The sequence below is a fragment of the Ixodes scapularis genome, unplaced genomic scaffold (genome assembly GCF_016920785.2).
Source record: "Ixodes scapularis isolate PalLabHiFi unplaced genomic scaffold, ASM1692078v2 PGA_scaffold46__3_contigs__length_2488377, whole genome shotgun sequence".
NCBI lineage: Eukaryota > Metazoa > Arthropoda > Arachnida > Ixodida > Ixodidae > Ixodes > Ixodes scapularis.
In genome coordinates, this window is record NW_024609875.1 from 2,413,591 (window position 1) to 2,436,329 (window position 22,739).

Here is a 22,739-nt window from a genome sequence, read left to right on the forward strand (position 1 = left end):
CGGTAGCTTCAACGAGTCGCTAGACAAAAAAAAACAAAAAAAAACGTATGCCAAACTCACATGGATAAATAACTTGAGCAAACTATTTAAAATCGGGCGGTAACTTGCGCCACCTATCGAGATTTCTAGCAGCCTGTTTTTAAAAAATAAGATGAGTCTGTTAACACTGCGAACGACCACGACTACGCAGCAACCCTACATACAACGCAGGTAACACAGCACACAGCTACACAGCACTGACATGTAAACAAACACAACAACCGACACTACGCCCGACACTTCCTACTCAATATCCATTTCTCCCCGCGGCGCATATAAGCTTTACATGTGCGGGTGAGCTTTTTGGTCGCTGACCATTACAGATTTATAGAAGAATACACAAAACACGGCGCAATGGACAGCCGTGTGTTAAAACTGTTTGCATTTAAAAAGTATGGAGGCAAAATGTATAATGTTAGACCGTTGCAATAAATAACGATATGTTAACAATAAATCTTAAACCGGTCATTAAAAAGTTCAAATTTTTGTTATTTTCTTGCTTGACCAGTGTTATGAGCAGTCCGAGTAGCTTGAATCAGATAGGAAAACAAATTATTGGGATTTTGTCATTACGTATACAATAATAAATGAAAATGATCCTTACGCAAAGCATTTTTTATATATTTTTGTGAAGGACATCCGGACATCCGCCCAACACTTCACTTCCGCTAGTTGCAGCAGTTGCAGTACGGGAGCAGACGCCTTCACTTTTGGGGCGTTTTAATGCAGTTTGTTGTCGTATGTCGTGTCGGTGTCGAGAAGAGCGGTGGGGCTTGGGAGTTTGTGACCGGTGTTATTCGTGAACACTGGTGTGGGGCGCTGACGCGTCTTTTTGTTATACTGCCACCACCCCGAACTTTGAAGATACACGGGCTTGTAGCAGTGCATTATGCTGAATCGTGAGCTCCTTCTCTGTTGACGTCGCTTTCCTGGTACCACTCGTGGATACTGCAAGCGTTTAAACAGTGTGCACCATCTCGCCTACATCCCCGGTGACGTACTCGACCTGTTGAAACTTAATGCTTCCGCCATTTTGAGTACGCAAGGCAGTTATCTCGTTGGTCTGGTTTCGGTTATAAAAGCAAGGCAAAACGCTCGTAGTTCCCGCCCTCAGTACACGTTGGGCATCTTCCACACTTTGACACCGGATAACTGAATGAACAAGGATTTACATTCACTTCCGAGGTTACTCTCGCCGCTTCCTCACCGTTGAGCAGCAGGATGAGCTGGCGGCAAGCCGCGGATGAAAGGCTTGAGCATCAACAGCCCAAGCGCACTCGGTGCCGATGCGGGCGACGCGGGTTTCTGTCAACCGGGAGGTCAGCACAAACCGTGACCGTTCCAGCTCTTCGTCATGACACGGTGTTGCAGAGAGCAGGGTAAAATACAGCTACACGGATCACCGAAGCAAACGACTGCTATCTTAAATCTTGGCTTGTGATTGCGCCTTTGTAGTGGATCATCTTATTCGTTTTGCTGGAGAGACGCAAACGACGGGCATAACAAAATCGCTTGCATATTCCGCATATCTCACGAAAGCATTTACTCTGTCACCTTGCGAAAAGCGCGAAACACGGAGTCCGCACCGTCCTAAGCTTCCCGTTTTTTACCTGCTTTAGAGCAGTTTGTACCTGCTAGTAGATATGCCTACTGAAACTGAAACTGGGCAGTGCCAGAGAGAAAGAGACAAAGTTGAGAAAGCTTGCTCGCTCTCCAATTTCTCAACTCTCAAATGATTATACCATAATAAATGCACCAACGCGTCTTCCAAAATAAAGAAAGAGCACTACGTTCACAACATAAAAAATGGTCTCAGTACATGCATCTGTGGGCAGGTAGGAAACCTTGTTCTAATTTATTCACGCCGCATGATTGGCGCAACAAACTCGTTGCAGGACCGAATCATCTACTCGAGCGGTGTGCGTCGCTATGCAAACGCAGTCCAACACGAAGCATAGACACGGCAGATTTAAGACAACAATCCGGAGTCCATTATTCAATTAAAACAACGTAATTCTGTTGAAAACGCCCGCTGCTTCTTACTCACGGTATGTGTCGGGATACTTCCACAGTTTGAAACGGAACGAAGGAAGATTTACTTTTAAAAACGCTCGCTGCGTCCTCCCGGACCAGCTGGACCGGATCAGCTGACGACGACGGGACTGTACCCGTTGAACCTCCACCACGCAGCAAACAATTTGCGCTCCGTGTTAAAAGCGTGGTTCAAACAGACCCGAAATACAAAGCACCGCACCACACACAACGAATGTTTCAGCTCTTTTTCGCATCGCCGGGTTGCACCAAACAGAACGAGATCGCCGAAGTCAACGCCGCGCTGTCGTGAACCTTGGCTTGTGGTTGCGAACTCGTGGACCCTGTGACTCCCTTCGCTTTCAAAGCACACACGACGATTACGAATGCTACTTTCCGTCTTCCAGGAACATCACAGGGGCACTTCTCCGGTCACATCTTCACTATGCGCTCGCAAACTCCGAAGTTATGCGAAGCTTCCCGCGTCCCGTCAAACCAAAACATTAGCGGCGCCATGCGTACTTGCCAGATTTGCTCCGGTCAAACAAAAACAACGAAAGCCAACCGGCGCTTGCTTCCAGCGTACATCGGCGTTGCGCTTGCACCATGGCCAGATCGCTTGCAGTTGAAGGTTGAAGCAAAAACGAAACCAACTGCAATGTCACGTGTTCACATCGAGGACACGCTTTTTATATCCATTTTAACTGTTTGGAACGAATAATTAGACCCATGACTTTATTTGTGGTGTCTAAGAAACTGTTATCAGGACCCCTAAACTAAATACAAACATGGGCGACATGAGGGAAGCCGCATTGCCATCGACCAGAAGATGGCGGCGAGCACGGTAAGCGCAGGTTTCGCCAACGTCCTGCGACATGGCGCAATTGTTTTTGGTGCATATCTGTCTCCGAGACATGTTTCTTTCCACGGTATTTGTCTCGACGGTCCTTTCTAAGTGTGTCCCCAAGCATTCCGGTGCTTCGATAGCCGGCAGTGCCGCGGTCGTCGCCGGGGGCGATGCGTGTTATCGAGGTCGGCTACACGGTTATGCGTGTATGACCGAGCCAAAACACGTTTTTTACAACCTCGCATGATTTCTGAACTAATTATCCGTTACTCATCGTGTAAATTTATGGTAATTTGTGTAAATAGCGTGTTTTTCACCCCAAATATTCGCCAAATACACGGGACTTGCTAACAGTGTAGGGACACACACAATACAAGGTTGACAGACGTAATACAGAAACCGAAACTACGACACAACATGTACCTTTATTGCGACTGATAATTAGTAAAAAATGGTCAAAGCTACCAAAAGCTGAACTGAAAGATTTCCAATAGCATTGAGATGGTGATTTTTTACATATATTTTGTTATTTCATGTTATATTAGTATTGCGAGTGATAATTAGCAACAATGATCAAAGCTACCGAAAGGCGTACTAATAGATGGTCAAGAGTACTCAGTAGGTCATCTTTGTTTTACACATTTTTATCCATTGCTGATGTAACATTTTTAAAACCAATTATGAACAAAAAAATTACAAAAAGGTTTATTAATACGTGGAAAGTATTTCCTTGCCTATTCTTTATTTATCTTGATCCAATCTTATTGAGAGCAATATACGCATACAAATTATAAAATATATCAAAAGACGTATTTAAGAATTGCCAAATTATTGAAACCGATATTTTCATATGAAAATTCTAATTATATATATATATATATATATATATATATATATATATATATATATATATATATATATATATATATATATATATACTATACAGTAAACTTTCGTTATTTCGGCCTCGACGGGACCTCAAAATTTCGTCAAATTACCCGAATGATCGAATTAAAAAAAAATTGCACCATCTTCCCGAGAGGAACCATGGGGTGATACGGAGCATCGTTCCGTCACACTTCATCGGAAGAACGGAGTGAAGTGGAGTCAACTGCGGGTGTACTCAACGCGCGCAGAAATTGGTTTGCTCTTTATGTTTATACAGCCTTGATGGAGATGCGCCTCAACGGGTAATCGGTCTCTTAGCTGTAGATGAGAAATTTAGCCAGTGCAGTACAACCGCTAACCTGGGATTTTTAACGTGCATCACGCAGTAGTGATCACACGAACGCGTGCCGGTACAAAACTCATCCAGATCGAAACGGGCGGGGGCGGCGGGGACTCGAACCCAGAAGGTTCCCAGCGCAAGCTTTCGCTCCACGCTCCGAGCTGAGACGCGTAAGCCCACTCGGCCACTTCCTCCCCTTGAACGCGCACAGCGCGCTACCGCTGCTTATATTCACACTTGAAAGAGAGGAGACTATAGTCGGTTACAGGTCAAGAAGGTAGGAGAAGGTCCTCCCACAAGTGTGATGCGCCCGTTTCAAATCTCTCCGCAGTCGAAAGAAGAGTTCACTGGAAACGCTCCTTGTTCCGCTTCAATGGATTCCCACTTGTCTCCGATCCCACTTTTTAAGAAAGCGACCTTTGTATTCATCGTAGAGGGAACCGAGCCCCTGAAAGCAGCCTTTGTATCCATCGGGGGGGAAGCTAATCCCCGAAAGTCGCATTTGTTTCCCTCGGTGGGGCAGAACTCTAATCTCCCTCTCGTGGCTTCCACAGTGCTAAGTCAGATTCGAAAAATAAAGAAAATATGTACAGAAAGGCAAGACCCTCCTCGCGCGTTGGCCGCAACGTCACGGAAACGGTGGGACGCTATTGGATGCGGAGGTGGCGGAGGGATATGTGATTCCCTTTGAGGGGCATTTGCCGCTACCTTCTTGACCTGTAACTGACTATAGAGGAGGAGAGTTGCGCATGCGCGCGCGGTGTGAGTAGAAGCGAACGCACGCGAAGTGCACGCAGCTGGTAGAGAGAGAGAGCGGAGAGAGTAACGCGCAGCTGTTGGAGAGAGGGAAGAAGGAGAGTTTCGCATGCGTAGTGGGAGTGCGGACTCCGACGCCGCGGGACATAGACCCGAGGAAGAGATGCTCCGCATCTAAAAAGGACAGAAAACCGGTTAAAGCTAAACTTCCTTTTATTGTCCACTTACTCACGGACGGTATGTTGCCGTCTGCGCTTAGAACGCGTGTCTAAAAGCATGCTCCGGAGAACAGCGTAACTAAACGTCACTACCCACAAAAAATCGCGCACTAAAAAAAAATGAAACAAGGAAGTTTTACGAGGCGACTTTGACGCCTGGAGCCAGACCGTCGGCGACAAAGAAAATAACAACAAAATAGAGGAAACGAGAACCCACGCTTTCTGGCGCGCATGATGGACCGCACACGAGGCTACAGAAAAGCGCTTTGAGCCAACACCACCTAGATGGAAAGCCGCAGCGCTTCCCTCTCTCCCTTCAAGGAGCGTCGGCATGAGTAGGTTGAACTGGTAGTGCGCTTCTCCGCAAGGCTCCCCTTGACAGTTGGCTTTGTTGCAATGCACGTTCTCTTTTACTTTTCCTTTCCCTCTAGAGGGAAAGAAAAAAAAAAAACGCCACAGCTTTGCGTTTTTTTTTTTTTTCTTTTCTTTTTTCTTTCTCAACGGTCGTTTGTCGCGTTCCTTTCTTCGACGGCTTTTTTTACTTACTCCTGCGGGTTGGGTCACGTGACAATAAGGCTGAAGGAATCAACTAGAGCAACTCTAGGAACGAGTAGGTTTTTGGACGCCGAGGGTCAGAGGTTCAACTCTCGAGTGAGATCGAGCACATTTTGGAATCTGCTCTCGCGGCCTCGTGTGTGGACGTGAAAGCTGCCTTTCGGTTGTCAATGCCTGGTCGGTGCTGTCATTCGGTACAGATGTTGTTTATCCGCGCTTTGACGGAAAACTGGATGTGAACGTGTCCATATTTGAGTTTCTGCAAGGATGACTACGAAAGCGTGGACTATACAGCGAATCGGAAAATGGGAAGATCGCGCTCCCTGACGGCATGGCAGGGTGAGAACTTTTTAGTTTTTATCATCGTGGTTTCGTTTTTTTTGTTTTTACTTTTCGCTGAATGCATTCTTGGGAGTGATTTGGTTGTGGCCTGGAAGCAACATATTCAAATGCTGATGCTACTTGCAGGTGCAGAATTAAATAAAAATGACTTGATTTATGAGTTCAGGTTGGAATGTTTTCGCAAGCTACGCAAGTGATAGGTTATCGCGGTTGCAACCTGCACATCAATTAAAAAACAACAACAACAACAGAAGTACATTATGTCGCTTCTGCGTATCCTCATCGGAGCGCAGAAATGATCCGCTACAGCTAACTAGTAAGGCCTATATTTCAGCGGGTCTCTGAGCTGTAGTTTGGAGTGCACGCAAGCCGGAATATGGTTCATTGATCAGTTTACTTATCCATACACCAGAGCCATATACTAACGATTTAGCTGGAGCCGCTTCAGGCTCCCCAAGGAATCCCACCACACACCAGGAAGCTCTAGTAATTATTATTATTTTCTCTACCTGGTTCTATGTGCTCGTGCAATAAGCATTGTTATTATTATTATTACGATTATAGCGCATTCGGCACATCAAATTCAAGAATAATTTTGATGTTTGTGATCCAAAATACCAGATCGAAACACTGCCAGTGTTTTCTGTCAAATACGGAACCACTTCAGCTTAAAGAAGAGCATTCTTTCTTCTTGTTTTTTTCTTTTTATAACCATTTTTGATTGCATTACCTTTCATTAGAATAATATGATTTCCTCCTTTTTCGTTCTATTTCCTGCAGAAGCGGTCACACATCTTGGATACTGCTTTGACGAACTCTGGCTACTGTACGGCCTCCATGGGACAAGCTGGAAACTGACACCTTAGAAGAGTACTTCGGAATGTATAGGCAACTGGCTTGCTTCTAATATCACGTGTCTACAAGGCACATTTGCGAAGATGAAAACCGAATACTGCTGTGGAGCACAATGTCAACAGTCACTACAGCTAGCAATGGAAACCAGAAAGATCTTCCCAAGCGAGCGGATACTTGACGCCCTACCTGCAACGTGGTATACCTGCAATGTGGCCCTGGGCTGTAAAAAAAATAAGGCACAACCTCCCGGCCTTGTGCTATGTGGCCAGCTGTGCAGTCTACACCACCTTGAAAAACCTAAGGGGCGAAAAATGCAAGGCCGCATCGACAGCACGAAACAAGTTGGCTACAGTTTGCTTGCACAGGAAGACAGAGCTGGTGTAAATGCTGTAGCGAAATGAATGTTTGTATTAACGCCAAGAATGCCAAACAGAAGAAATGAAAAGCTGAAACTCGATCAAAGACACTCGCTGCCAACCGTCACGGATGTCAAGAAGCGAACTCGGACCAGGGAAGAGTATGTCTGACGCCTGTGATGATGAACCCATCGTGAGTTCGAGCTGAAGCATGTGTTGGACTGCAGTGAAAACTTTCAACTGAGAAACCTTTGTTGCAAGATACACTAAGAGGTCAAGGCTAAACAAATTAGTTTGTGTCCGGCCAGCGACATGCTTGCGCTTCATCCTCATGCAAAGGCAACTGCTTTCTGAAGTCGGTCGATCTCTGTGTGTGTGTGTGTGTGTGTGCGCGTGCAGATAATCGGTGTCCTTGTAGCAGTCTGTTGGGTATCTTGTGGTGCTACAACGTAAATGCCAACATGCTGCATAGATATTGTGTGTCTCGGTGTCGCATAATCTACAGCATCTAAGATGCATGTGTATAAATGTTTTTGAAGACGGATATTTTCAGAACTTATGGATACCAGGAGGCTCGTTTCGCAGTGTTCAAAGGTGACCAATTTCTTCTTTATGACTCTTTTGCATTGTAAATGCAAGCAACTTTGAATATGAAGCTCCCATGCCCACTTCTGTTTGTGTACATAACTTGTTTTTAGCTGCCCTAAATGTGTCTTTTCACAGACTCGGTACTGTCGAAGTACATCTGCATATGGGGCAACGCTCGGGTATAGCGGCACCTTTTTTTTGCAAATATAAAGTTTTCACATTATGACATTGCCAAGAAATAGGTCACAGGTGTTTTTTTGTGTTGTACCCAGATAGGTTGCTTGCTGCAAAACAAATACTATATTTGAACAGGCAGAGTGCTTTGAATTGCTGAACCTATGCAGGTTGATCACAGGTCTAAGAAAAGTTTGCCAAAATATGTGGAATACATTTTTCAAAATATGTGCAATACATTTTTCAAACTATGTGCAATACATTTTTCAAACCAGCACATCACAATTTTAGAATGTTATTACTTTTATACTTGTCTGGCAATTTGGGTCCCGCTGCTGTTGCATCAGATGTCCCTCGGGCCTCTATTGTTTCTAATATATATCAATGACCTACCATTATCAATTAAATCGACAATTAGACTGTTTGCTAATGCATGAGTTATTTACCGGAAAATTAATACACCTATATTAATCACAAGACGATTTAGATACAATATCATCAGGGTGTTCCCTATGGCAGATGAACATTAACACATATAAATGCAAAGAATTGTCCATAATTAAGTCCTCCACTAAAACACTAACCCAGTACTCGTTACTTTCCAAACCAACCACTAGAAGACTCGCTGTCGTACAAGTATTTGGGCATGTATTTCACAGACTCATTATCATGGATTGAGCAAATAACAAATAGCGCACTAAAAACACTTAATTTGTGAAAAAGCCATTTGTACGACAAAGTTCTTGTGTTCATTAAACGCATGAATCATGCAAGATATATGATAACCATATAAGAACTATATAAGATTTATAAGAAACTTCTTACAAATTTCTTATGTTATTCTAATCTACTTCTTATAGGGCTCTTATATGTTCTTATATATCTTGTATGATTCATACGTGTTTATTGGACGCAGAGGTTTCTCATACAAATGAGATTTTTAGTAGGGATCTAGCTCTTATTAAAGCAAAACTACTCGCATACAAAACATTTATCCTCCCACCATTAGAATATGCGAGCATAATTTGGAATCCACACCTAAGTTACCTATAATCTAGAGGCTCGAATCTTCAGAACAAAGCAGACAGATTTACATGTAGTGATTATTCATTCGATACTAGTGTCTCCGCTTTAAAAGCTAGCATAAATCTTCCTAATCTAGAAAGAAAACAAAAAATAGTCTGATTGTGTTTTTTTTTTTCCAAGATGTGTATTACTCAGATTCCAATTTTCAATCTACTTAGAGCTGGGCTGCCAATTTCATATCATCCGTATTAGATAATTCCTTCAAGATTGAACCATTTCAGTGCCATAATTACACGTTCCTTTTTTCTTCCTTAGTACTTTGCACCACTGACTAGACCAAACTACCTGACCATATTGTGACTGAGAGATATCCCATTTCATTGAAAAAGTGCATCAATTTGTGTAACTGAACTTTGATTTGTAAAACTGCATCATAACAATAACATGCTACTAAGGGGTTTTGTGTGTGTGTGTGTGTGACATTTTCTTTTTGTTGGTGTCTCTTTTATGTTCAATTACTATTTTGTCTTTTATTTTTTTTAATTCCCCCTGATGTAATGCGTCTTTGGATGCCTTTGAGGTGAATGAAATTAAATGAAATGAATGCCTCTGCATCATTTATCCAATTGTTACTTCAGTTCGTTTTATCTGGTCCTACAACTTCGATTATTGTCATTTCATAGGGATTCTTTTTTATTACACAAGTCCCATGTCGTTCAGAGATAATTACACCACCCAGTCTATCGCTTAAAAAATAACACATCTGTCTCAAGATATCACTTTCTTGTATTTCACTACAATAATTGTAGGTTATAAGAATTTTCCTGCGTTCTAAAATTGGTTCTTTATATCACTCGGCGTTCACAGCTCTCACGTTAGCTCATAAAAAATAAATAGAGCGAAAACCCGCGTTTCTACGACGTAAAAGCTACGCGCGAAGCCTTCAGCTCAGCTCTATAGCGCGGCGCTCGTCAGCCTGCTGCCGTGACGTCACCGGAGGCGTGTGCTGGCCTTTTCCTCTAGGTGGTGTTGTTTGAGCGCGCGCGCTGAGGAAGCCTTATCGGCATTATGAGCAAACGACTTTGGCGCGGGCGAGCCCGGCTATGGTGTACTAGAAGACTGGGCAGTGTAGCGAGCGCCGGCGGAAGGGGGGCTCTTTCAGCGATGACCGGATCGGTGGCCGCGAGAGGGCGCAACGTGTAGTAGGCGTGCTGCCGGAGTGCGGAGCGCAGGCAGCGGTAGCGCTTGGCTGGCTTGGCGTTCCTCACGAGTTCGATTGTTTCGTATTGTTTGGCTAACTTTTTACGGTATTCTTTATTTCTGCTGTTTCACATATTATTTATCGCACTAATTCGTTGCCAAATGCTTTGCCCGAGACGTGCATCTTCGGGCAGGACGCCACAGTACACATCCCGACACTGCTAACGCGAACAAGACATTGGCGCTTTCTGGGATTTACTTCGAAAGAGTATTAGTGAGGACGAACTTTTATCACCTGCATTATAGACCCGAATGAGCTTTTTCCCCAGCAATTAGAACTTTGCTGAGATCCTTTGGTTTTTCATAGAAAAACTGGCGATCGCTTGTTCGCGCTAACAATGTTGCGTTCTGAATAGGCGGGAAATCCATCCCCCAGGGAAACGTTCGGGAACTCTCTTGAAAGAGACGTCCCAAACGTGTGTAATACCCTGGATAACGTAGGATAAGCATGCTGATGGCATGATACTTAAACAAATGTGTGCTTTTGTGACCCTATAATTTCGCTGTCACTGTAGCTGTGATCAATGAATTTCGTGGTTCAAGAGCACTGACCGTAATTAATTGTTTCAACGTTTGGGAAAACAAAATGGGGCTTACAAAACGGATTATATCGTCTACTTCCGTAGGCTGCATGGGGGTGCCACTGTCGACTCTCGCAACTACTTCCACGGGCTTTCGAAGGATTTTCTAGTACTAGCCTTTATAGTGGTTGCTGTTACTACGTAGGGTCTTCAAACAGGACTGTGCGAAGAGTTAGAAAAAATGTATCCACTCACCAGCTCTGGTAGTAACCATGCACAGTGGATAAATTCTTATTTATCCACTGAGCACCAGCTATATTGATATGTGTGGGCACCAGGGCGCACAGATAAATGTTTAATTATGCACTGGGCACCAGCGCACTGATGAGATTAATGAGGTGCACCCAAGGATTCCGGAGGCGATGGTACCTGCTTTTTCCAAGAGCTGGGGAGAGGGAGGCTACCGAGCTCCCCCGTAGTCGGCGCCTGTGGCGTTTTGTACCTCTACATTCTCCAACGTGAGGTCATGATCTTGATGAGCTTCGACATCTTCAGGAAAAATGACTCAGTATCTTCCGCTGGGCCAAAAGACCCTTCAATATTCTTGCGGTAAAAAAAAAGAGGCCTCTTAACACCTCCTCATTGAAGAGACGGAGTGCTGGGCCAACCCCATCTTTTTAAAGCTGTTAGGAAAAAAAAAATTGCTGATGTGAGGCCATAACCTTTAACGTCACATTTTCACAGTCACTTCTCCAAGCCTTTCTAATGCAGTCAGCGTGCATAGGACCCTTCGGCGTGTCCAAACCAGTGTCTGTAAAACCGATTTAGCAGATACTTTAGAGTGCAAAAAGTCCGGAAAAAAAATGTAGACGACGACTGTCATGACTGCCTGCATTACATGAAGCAGAGTTTCCCTGTCACTCCTTTTAATGTTGCGGGACGACGACTGACGCCGATCGAACTCGAGAGGGGCACGAAAAAGGGAACGGGCTTCTTTGCAGGACCGGTAGCCACTGTTGCAACCCGGCACGGGCCCCAGGAATTGAGGTTAGAGAGGGGGGGGGGGGGGGGGGTTTGGGGGGCATTGAGAATATAAGAGTAGTTGCGAATTAAAGGGGTGCTTTCGGAAAAACAAGGGGGGACTACACCCCCGTAGAGGTGTGTAGGGAAATCACTGCCCCGGCACAAAACACGTCCCGCCGTTCTTCCGTAATTGCACGCGTTGTCTACATCCCACTGAACGGCGGCGATCACAATCCATTTCACTCAACCATTAAAAGAAAAAAAAAAAACTGCAGCAAAACAAGGCGACGACGCGAACCATGCGATCACAAGCAGTACGACCACACGGCAATCCGAGCGGGAAGGAGCACGCCTGTAGAGTGCCTCAATGTTGCTGGCTCCCGCCGTACCAGAGTGGAGACAACTCTGTCGTCTGCTAGCGGAGTCGCCATATTGCCGCCTTCTTCGCCCGCCGAGTCTATGTGGAAGAGGGCTTAGGCAGCCGTTTGTGAGCTCTCTACGCAGCTAGTGAGCATTCTCACCTGTGAAATAGAGTGTGACCACTTCAAGACACGTAACGTCACGCGTTTAGTCAAATATGCGTTTGATTTCCCATTTAAAATTACGATTTAGTCCGCATACAACGCAAATGTGCTCGCGAAAGTTCCATCGGCTGCTGCTGGGATTCTGGCCCAGTTCTTACAGATGGTCGATCTATGAAAGTACATTTGATACCGACTATATGCGCTATCATCTGCTGCAATACCTACCCGTGTTTGGTCTTGCATTGAATGAGGAAAATGAAAGCGATCAACGAGCGAGGTGCTGATATGAACATATACGTTCTGCTTTCTATCGCTTCTTATTCGACTATATTGTTATCGTGATAAGTTCTGGATTAGCATTCAGAGCTTCTGAAATAAGAGCTACTTAATAAGAGACATCCCATGAGGACCTATTGAGGTTTTTGTGTTTGGTTTTTAATCGGAAGGAGCCAAATTTAGAAACCGAAACTAAGCTAATATCGCTGGAATTCTGAGTATACTTGGACGCGCTGTGCTTCCAGAAGCTATGAAACTGAAATGGGCCATTTGATGCAAGAAAAACCACTGAATAGGCGGCCGCTGTGCAGGGTTGAGAGGTAATTTGACAAGTAAACATTTCTGTTTTTTTCCATGGCTCATTTAGAATTTAAAAGTTTCTCACTTGTTGGTGCAGGTGTTCTAAAAACCTTACAACTTACCTTTTCAAAACAAAAAAAAATTGCTTGCCTATTTTGTATGCACGCTGGTGCCTGGTAGGCACCAGCGCACACAAAAGTGCACGCACAAATCCAGAGAGATTTAAGTTTTTCTCCTATATTCCCTTAAACGGCCGCAGTAGGGTGTCTATGAATTTTGTTTGCTGGCCTGTATTCTCAAAAGACCTTCCGCAGACAGAAATCAGAATATTTTATTTGTTACTATTACATTTTTGCTCATCTGTTTCCTTAAAATGCATTGATGCAGACATAAATCAATAGATGTACGTCCAGTTTACAAATATCTTTAGGTAAGTAACATGTTATATTAGATAGGTTTATAGCCTTGAACACTAAAATAAGAAACAGCATTACAATTAACATACAGGCTCCCCTGTTTTAAAATAGAAAGTAATTCTGAACACAAAGTATCAGCACCTGCAACAGGGTTGTATTGAAGAACATTTTACAACATGCAAAAGTCTTACAAAGTAAGTTTAAAGTGGAGAGGATGGAGATCGTTATGGTGGTGCACTCAGTACAGGATTCATTACAATACGTGTTTACTCGCATTTTGAAGGCAGTAATTAAAATTTAGAGTATTGTTTAGACATGGGTCAGATTCAAGGATGAAGACCCGACACTAAGGAAATGGAAATGAAAAAAAGGCAGAGAACGTAGAAATCTCAAACATGAGGATTTATTTGACACAGCAGCTTGATATATACAAAAAAAAAAAAACAAAAAAAAAACAGGACTCACAGATGCCTGTAGAGGAAACCCCAGAAATAAAACACTAAATCCAAAAGAATCAATTACACACAACCAAACACATATTCCATAAAGTGATAACACACCTAAACGAACCAACTTACCAAAAAGAGTAATCGTAAAAAAAAAATATCTGGGATTGTACAACAATACAATACAAAAAACAGGACACATTATAGATGCCTGAATAGGAATCCACAGATATAGAATCCACATAAAATATAAAGAAAATAATCAAACACACACTTTCCACAAGAATGGTGGCAACATACATTAACAAACCAACTTACTGAAACATGCAGTAGTGCAAAAAAATCTGTGACTGCACAACACAGATGTACAAAAAAAACAGGACTTGTAGGTGCATGCCTGGATAGGAAAACAAAGATGTAGAACACACACACAAAATCCAAAAGGATCAATCTCACACAACCAAACAGATACATCCCACAAGAAAAATGACAACCTATCTAAATAAACCAACTTACAGGAACACGACCTGAAATACCACTTTCTAGCAATTAACTGTGCGGCAAAAGACCCGGCGATTTCAAGGAAACAAAGTTGGTACTCACGCCGCACAGAGACGACGAACGGCTCGGCTCCCAGTCGTCCCGCTTTATCTGTACGAGCCACAGACGACTCCATTCGGCGTTTGTTGGGACGCCGTACAGCTTCCACCCATTCCTCGAGTGATTCGAACACTGCGGCACGCAGCAAACCGGCATTTGCAAAAGAACAAGCCAGTTCAGCGATCCCACATGTGCACCAGCGGCCGATCGGGGAGGCAAAATGGCGGCGGCGGCCGGGAGCGAGAGGGGGAAAACTAGAAAAAGCGGCACTTGCCCTCCCAAAGGATGTCCCCACTCTAGCAAGGCGCAGCCGGCAAGCAACATTGAGGCACTCTACACGCCTGTTACCCGCAGCGCCCCCTGGTGTCCTTGCGCGCCGTCATCGCTGCGCCGACCTCCTCCCTCCGTTGCTTCTCGGCGCGGACGACACACTGCCCAGTTCTAGTACACCATAGCCGGGCGGCCAAACCATCGGCGACAGGGAAAAATAACAACAAAAGAAAGGAAAAGAGAACTCACGCTTTCCGGCGCGCAAGATGGACCGCACAGGATGCAGCAGAATAGCGCTTTGAGAGCGCGCGCTGTCTCCGTGCCCAACCACGTGCTTTGTTCCCGCGTTAACCCCCATTCACACTGGAAGCGGATCCGCGTTCGCGAAGCGGTTGCGAAAGCGGTTGTATAAAGATCCAGTGCAATTGCACGCGCATTTGATGTCATCGTGTGCGCGTGCAATTGTACTGAATCCTTATACAACCGCGTTCGCAACCGCTTTGCGAACGCGGATCCGCTTCCAGTGTGAATGAGCCCTTACTCCATGCCAGATTGGCTGCGCTGGCTCGTGTCTTTCGCTACGGTCCATCTCAACGGCGTCGAGGAGCAGGCGCATATTTGCGCACGTTTGGCTTTGCAGCAAAGGGCCCGTGTTTCGTGGTACGTTGGCGTTCTCCATGCCAGATTGGCTGTGCTGGGTCGTGTCATTTGCCGCGCTCCATCTCAACCCATCTCAACGGCGTGGAGGAGCAGACGCATATTCGCGCACGTTCGGCTTCGCAGCAAAAGGCCCGTGTTTCGTGGTATGTTGGCGTTACTCCACGCCAGATTGGCTGCGCTGGATCGTGTCATTCGCTACGCTCCATCTCAACGGCGTCGAGGAGCAGGCGCATATTTGCGCACGTTTGGCTTTGCAGCAAAGGGCCCGTGTTTCGTGGTACGTTGGCGTTACTCCATGCCAGATTGGCTGTGCTGGCTCGTGTCATTTGCCGCGCTCCATCTCAACCCATCTCAACGGCGTGGAGGAGCAGACGCATATTCGCGCACGTTCGGCTTCGCAGCAAAAGGCCCGTGTTTCGTGGTATGTTGGCGAGACTCCACGCCAGATTGGCTGCGCTGGCTCGTGTCATTGGCTACGCTCCATCGCAACGGCGTCGAGGAGCAGGCGCATATTTGCGCACGTTTGGCTTTGCAAAAAAGGGCCCGTGTTTCGTGGTACGTTGGCGTTACTCCATGCCAGATTGGCTGTGCTGGCTCGTGTCATTTGCCGCGCTCCATCTCAACCCATCTCAACGGCGTGGAGGAGCAGACGCATATTTGCGCACGTTCGGCTTTGCAGCAAAGGGCCCGTGTTTCGTGGTACGTTGGCGTTACTCCACGCCAGATTGGCTGCGCTGGCACGTGTCATTCGCTACGCTCCATCTCAACGGCGTGGAGGAGCAGACGCATATTCGTGCACGTTCGGCTTTGCTGCAAAACGCCCGTCTTTCGTGGTACGCTGGCGTTACTCCATGCCAGATTGGCTGCGCTGTCTCGTGTCCTTCGCTACGGTCCATCTCAATGGCGCAGAGGAGCAGACGCATATTTGCGCACATTCGGCTTTGCAGCAAAGGGCCCATGTTTCGTGGTACGTTGGCGTTACTAAATGCCAGATTGGCTGCGCTGGCTCGTGTCATTCGCTACGTTCCATCTCAACTGCGTGGAGGAGCAGACGCATATTTGCGTACTTTCGGCTTTGCAGGAAAGGGCCCGTGTTTCGTGGTACGTTGACGTTACTCCATGCCAGATTGGCTGCGGTGGCTTGTGTCATTCGCTACGCTCCATCTCAACGGCGTAGAGGAGCAGACGCATATTTGCGCACATTCGGCTTTGCAGCAAAGGGTCCGTGTTTCGTGGTACGTTGGTGTTACTCCATGCCAGATTGGCTGCGCTGGCTCGTGTCCTTCACTACGGTCCATCTCAACGGCGCAGAGGAGCAGACGCATATTTGCGCACATTCGGCTTTGCAGCAAAGGGCCCGTGTTTCGTGGTACGTTGGCGTTACTCCATGCCAGATTGGCTGCGCTGGCTCGTGTCATTCCCTACGCTCCATCTCAACGGCGTGGAGGAGCAGACGCATATTTGCGCACATTCGGCTTTGCAGGAAAGGGTTCGTGGTACGTTGACGTTACTCCATGCCAGATTGGCTGCGCTGGCTCGTGTCATTCCCTACGCTACATCTCAGCGGCGTGGAGGAGCAGACGCATATTTGCGCACATTCGGCTTTGCAGCAAAGGGCCCGTGTTTCGTGGTACGTTGGCGTTACTAAATGCCAGATTGGCTGCGCTGGCTCGTGTTATTCGCTACGCTCCATCTCAACTGCGTGGAGGAGCAGACGCATATTTGCGTACTTTCGGCTTTGCAGGAAAGGGCCCGTGTTTCGTGGTACGTTGACGTTACTCCATGCCAGATTGGCTGCGGTGGCTTGTGTCATTCGCTATGCTCCATCTCAATGGCGTAAAGGAGCAGACGGATATTTGCGCACTTTCGGCTTTGCAGCAAAGGGTCCGTGTTTCGTGGTACGTTGGTGTTACTCCATGCCAGATTGGCTGCGCTGGCTCGTGTCCTTCACTACGGTCCATCTCAACGGCGCAGAGGAGCAGACGCATATTTGCGCACATTCGGATTTGCAGCAAAGGGCCCGTGTTTCGTGGTACGTTGGCGTTACTCCATGCCAGATTGGCTGCGCTGGCTCGTGTCATTCCCTACGCTCCATCTCAACGGCGTGGAGGAGCAGACGCATATTTGCGTACTTTCGGCTTTGCAGGAAAGGGCCCGTGTTTCGTGGTACGTTGACGTTACTCCATGCCAGATTGGCTGCGGTGGCTTGTCTCATTCGCTACGCTCCATCTCAACGGCGTGGAGGAGCAGACGCATATTTGCGCACATTCGGCTTTGCAGCAAAGGGCCCGTGTTTCGTGGTACGTTGGCGTTACATCATGCCAGATTGGCTGCGCTGGCTCGTGTCCTTCGCTACGGTCCATCTCAACGGCGCAGAGGAGCAGACGCATATTTGCGCACATTCGGCTTTGCAGCAAAGGGCCCGTGTTTCGTGGTACGTTGGCGTTACTCCATGCCAGATTAGCTGCGCTGGCTCGTGTCCTTCGCTACGGTCCATCTCAACGGCGCAGAGGAGCAGTAGCATATTTGCGCACATTCGGCTTTGCAGCAAAGGGCCCGTGTTTCGTGGTACGTTGGCGTTGCTCCATGCCACATTGGCTGAGCTGGCTTGTATCATTCGCTACGCTCCATCTCAACGGCGTGGAGGAGCAGACGCATATTTGCGTACTTTCGGCTTTGCACGAAAGGGCCCGTGTTTCGTGATACGTTGACGTTACTCCATGCCAGATTGGCTGGGCTGGCTCGTGTCATTCGCTACGCTCCATCTCAACGGCGTGGAGGAGCAGACGCATATTTGCGTACATTCGGCTTTGCACGAAAGGGCCCGTGTTTCGTGGTACGTTGACGTTACTCCATGCCAGATTGGCTGTGGTGGCTCGTGTCATTCGGTACGCTCCATCTCAACGGCGTGGAGGAGCACACGCATATTTGCGTACATTCGGCTTTGCACGAAAGGGCCCGTGTTTCGTGGTACGTTGACGTTACTCCATGCCACATTGGCTGCGCTGGCTCGTGTCATTCGCTACGCTCCATCTCAACGGCGTGGAGGAGCAGACGCATATTTGCGTACATTCGGCTTTGCACGAAAGGGCCCGTGTTTCGTGGTACGTTGACGTTACTCCATGCCAGATTGGCTTTGGTGGCTTGTGTCATTCGCTACGCTCCATGTCAACGGCGTAGGGGAGCAGACGCATATTTGCGCACATTCGGCTTTGCAGCAAAGGGCCCGTGTTTCGTGGTACGTTGGCGTTACTCCATGCCAGATTGGCTGCGCTGGCTCGTGTCATTCCCTACGCTCCATCTTAACGGCGTGGAGGAGCAGAAACATATTTGCGCACATTTGGCTTTACAGCAAAGGGCCCGTGTTTCGTTTTACGTTGGCGTTACTCCATGCCAGATTGGCTGCGCTGGCTCGTGTCATTCCCTACGCTCCATCTCAACGGCGTGGAGGAGCAGACGCATATTTGCGCACATTCGGCTTTGCAGGAAAGGGCCCGTGTTTCGTGGTACGTTGACGTTACTCCATGCCAGATTGGCTGCGCTGGCTCGTGTCATTCCCTACGCTCCATCTCAACGGCGTGGAGGAGCAGACGCATAGTTGCGCACATTCGGCTTTGCAGGAAAGGGCCCGTGTTTCGTGGTACGTTTGCGTTACTCCATGCCAGATTGGCTGCGCTGGCTCGTGTCATTCCCTACGCTCCATCTCAACGGCGTGGAGGAGCAGAAACATATTTGCGCACATTCGGCTTTGCAGCAAAGGGCCCGTGTTTCGTTTTACGTTGGCGTTACTCCATGCCAGATTGGCTGCGCTGGCTCGTGTCATTCCCTACGCTCCATCTTAACGGCGTGGAGGAGCAGACGCATATTTGCGCACATTCGGCTTTGCAGGAAAGGGCCCGTGTTTCGTGGTACGTTGACGTTACTCCATGCCAGATTGGCTGCGCTGGCTCGTGTCATTCCCTACGCTCCATCTTAACGGCGTGGAGGAGCAGAAACATATTTGCGCACATTCGGCTTTGCAGCAAAGGGCCCGTGTTTCGTTTTACGTTGGCGTTACTCCATACCAGATTGTCTGAGCTGGCTTCTATCATTCGCTACGCTCCATCTCAACGGCGTGGAGGAGCAGACGCATATTTGCGCACATTCGGCTTTGCAGCAAAGGGCCCGTGTTTCGTGGTACGTTGGCGTTACTCCATGCCAGATTGGCTGCGCTGGCTCGTGTCATTCCCTACGCTCCATGTCAACGGCGTGGAGGAGCAGACGCATATTTGCCTACTTTCGGCTTTGCAGGAAAGGGCCCGTGTTTCGTGGTACGTTGACGTTACACCCCATGCCAGATTGGCTGCGCTGGCTCGTGTCATTCCCTACGCTCTATCTCAACGGCGAGAGGAGCAGACGCATATTTGCGTACTTTCGGCTTTGCAGGAAAGGGCCCGTGTTTCGTGGTACGTTGACGTTGCTCCATGGCAGATTGGCTGCGCTGGCTCGTGTCATTCTCTACGCTCTATCTCAACGATGTGGAGGAGCAGACGCATATTTGCGTACTTTCGGCTTTGCAGGAAAGGGCCCGTGTTTCGTGGTACGTTGACGTTACACCCCATGCCAGATTGGCTGCGCTGGCTCGTGTCATTCCCTACGCTCTATCTCAACGGCGCAGAGGAGCAGACGCATATTTGCGTACTTTCGGCTTTGCAGGAAAGGGCCCGTGTTTCGTGGTACGTTGACGTTGCTCCATGCCAGATTGGCTGCGCTGGCTCGTGTCATTCCCTACGCTCCATCTTAACGGTGTGGAGGAGCAGACGCATATTTGCGCACATTCGGCTTTGCAGGAAAGGGCCCGTGTTTCGTGGTACGTTGACGTTACTCCATGCCAGATTGGCTGCGCTGGCTCGTGTCATTCCCTACGCTCCATCTTAACGGCGTGGAGGAGCAGAAACATATTTGCGCACATTCGGCTTTGCAGCAAAGGGCCCGTCTTTCGTTTTACGTTGGCGTTACTCCATACCAGATTGGCTGAGCTGGCTTCTATCATTCGCTACGCTCCATCTCAACGGCGTGGAGGAGCAGACGCATATTTGCGTACTTTCGGCTTTGCAGGAAAGGGCCCGTGTTTCGTGGTACGTTGACGTTACACCCCATGCCAGATTGGCTGCGCTGGCTCGTGTCATTCCCTACGCTCTATCTCAACGGCGAGAGGAGCAGACGCATATTTGCGTACTTTCGGCTTTGCAGGAAAGGGCCCGTGTTTCGTGGTACGTTGACGTTGCTCCATGGCAGATTGGCTGCGCTGGCTCGTGTCATTCTCTACGCTCTATCTCAACGATGTGGAGGAGCAGACGCATATTTGCGTACTTTCGGCTTTGCAGGAAAGGGCCCGTGTTTCGTGGTACGTTGACGTTACACCCCATGCCAGATTGGCTGCGCTGGCTCGTGTCATTCCCTACGCTCTATCTCAACGGCGCAGAGGAGCAGACGCATATTTGCGTACTTTCGGCTTTGCAGGAAAGGGCCCGTGTTTCGTTTTACGTTGGCGTTACTCCATACCAGATTGTCTGAGCTGGCTTCTATCATTCGCTACGCTCCATCTCAACGGCGTGGAGGAGCAGACGCATATTTGCGCACATTCGGCTTTGCAGCAAAGGGCCCGTGTTTCGTGGTACGTTGGCGTTACTCCATGCCAGATTGGCTGCGCTGGCTCGTGTCATTCCCTACGCTCCATGTCAACGGCGTGGAGGAGCAGACGCATATTTGCCTACTTTCGGCTTTGCAGGAAAGGGCCCGTGTTTCGTGGTACGTTGACGTTACACCCCATGCCAGATTGGCTGCGCTGGCTCGTGTCATTCCCTACGCTCTATCTCAACGGCGAGAGGAGCAGACGCATATTTGCGTACTTTCGGCTTTGCAGGAAAGGGCCCGTGTTTCGTGGTACGTTGACGTTGCTCCATGGCAGATTGGCTGCGCTGGCTCGTGTCATTCTCTACGCTCTATCTCAACGATGTGGAGGAGCAGACGCATATTTGCGTACTTTCGGCTTTGCAGGAAAGGGCCCGTGTTTCGTGGTACGTTGACGTTACACCCCATGCCAGATTGGCTGCGCTGGCTCGTGTCATTCCCTACGCTCTATCTCAACGGCGCAGAGGAGCAGACGCATATTTGCGTACTTTCGGCTTTGCAGCAAAGGGCCCGTGTTTCGTGGTACGTTGACGTTGCTCCATCCCATTGGACCACGAATATCCGAGGGACATCCGGTTTAGATCCGAACGTCCATGACCCCAACGACCGAAACGGGACGTCCAAGGGACCAACGCGGGACGTGTATTTCAGGTTATAAAGAACGTCCATTTTCTCTGCTCCTGTGGATGTCCTCTAGATGTCCGCTTTGGGATTGTTGGAATTTGCCCGATAGATCCCGGGCATGATATCCTCTGGACGTCCATTGTAACACGACATAAATCACTTCAATTAGAGGGTCTAGGATAGTGCATTCCAAAAGCCAGAGCAGCACTGAGCAACCGGAAAGGCCCCCAAGTTTCAATAACTAGCGAAAAGGCAGCGAGTGTGCACCCAAGCTGGTGGTAGCTAGCCAATCGTGTCGAATAAAGCCTTTGCGCTCGCAGCATGCAGTCTCAGGTGTTGAAGTTGCCTCCCATGGCTTTACCTTCGGCTTTCAGATTTTCCTACCCTAAACTTATTAATTTAATGGTGATGCGTCCTGCTTTCATCTCGTGTGTTTTTGTTTCGTTTTTGGAGTTATTTGCTGGAGAGGCTGCTAGATCGCCATCGTCATCAATCCTGTTTTTCCGGTTTTTCCGACTCCTCTGCAGCTAGTGCGCGCGCGAACGTTTTGGCGGGTTTTCCACTTCTGGTTTCGTCGTCTCGGAAATAAGGTGAGTACCTCATTGTATTCATTTAGTCCGATATGTATCCTATTTACGTAAGAATTCGGCTGTACCGCCATTGTCTACTGAGGCATGTCGTAGAGTAGTAGCCCGCGTTGACTGTGAGTACTGTGCCACCATGCCTGGATCACGGCCGGCATACGCCTGCGAGAAAGCCTCCCGAGAAAAAAGAAGAACTTTAGCGCTTCTTGAGCATGCCAGCAAGGACATACAGGAGGTCGAGTGCAACCCCAGTGAACGTCGTCTCGAGCAACGTAGCACGCCTGCCGCTGCTGAACATGCCCGCGGATCCTCGCGGGGGATCCGCGGGCATGTTCCGCGGATCCCCCGCGGGCGCACCAGATCAAAGGAGGATCCGCGGGCACCAGTCTAAAGAGGACAGGATAATTTCGATGGTGAAAATAGCAGTGCCACCAGATGCGTCGTGGAAACGATTTGCTGTGGCGATGAAAGGGTTATTCGGTATGGACAATATTATAATGTGGTGTGGTGCAAGAAAGCTGACACTACGGATGCTTGTCCTTTCAGC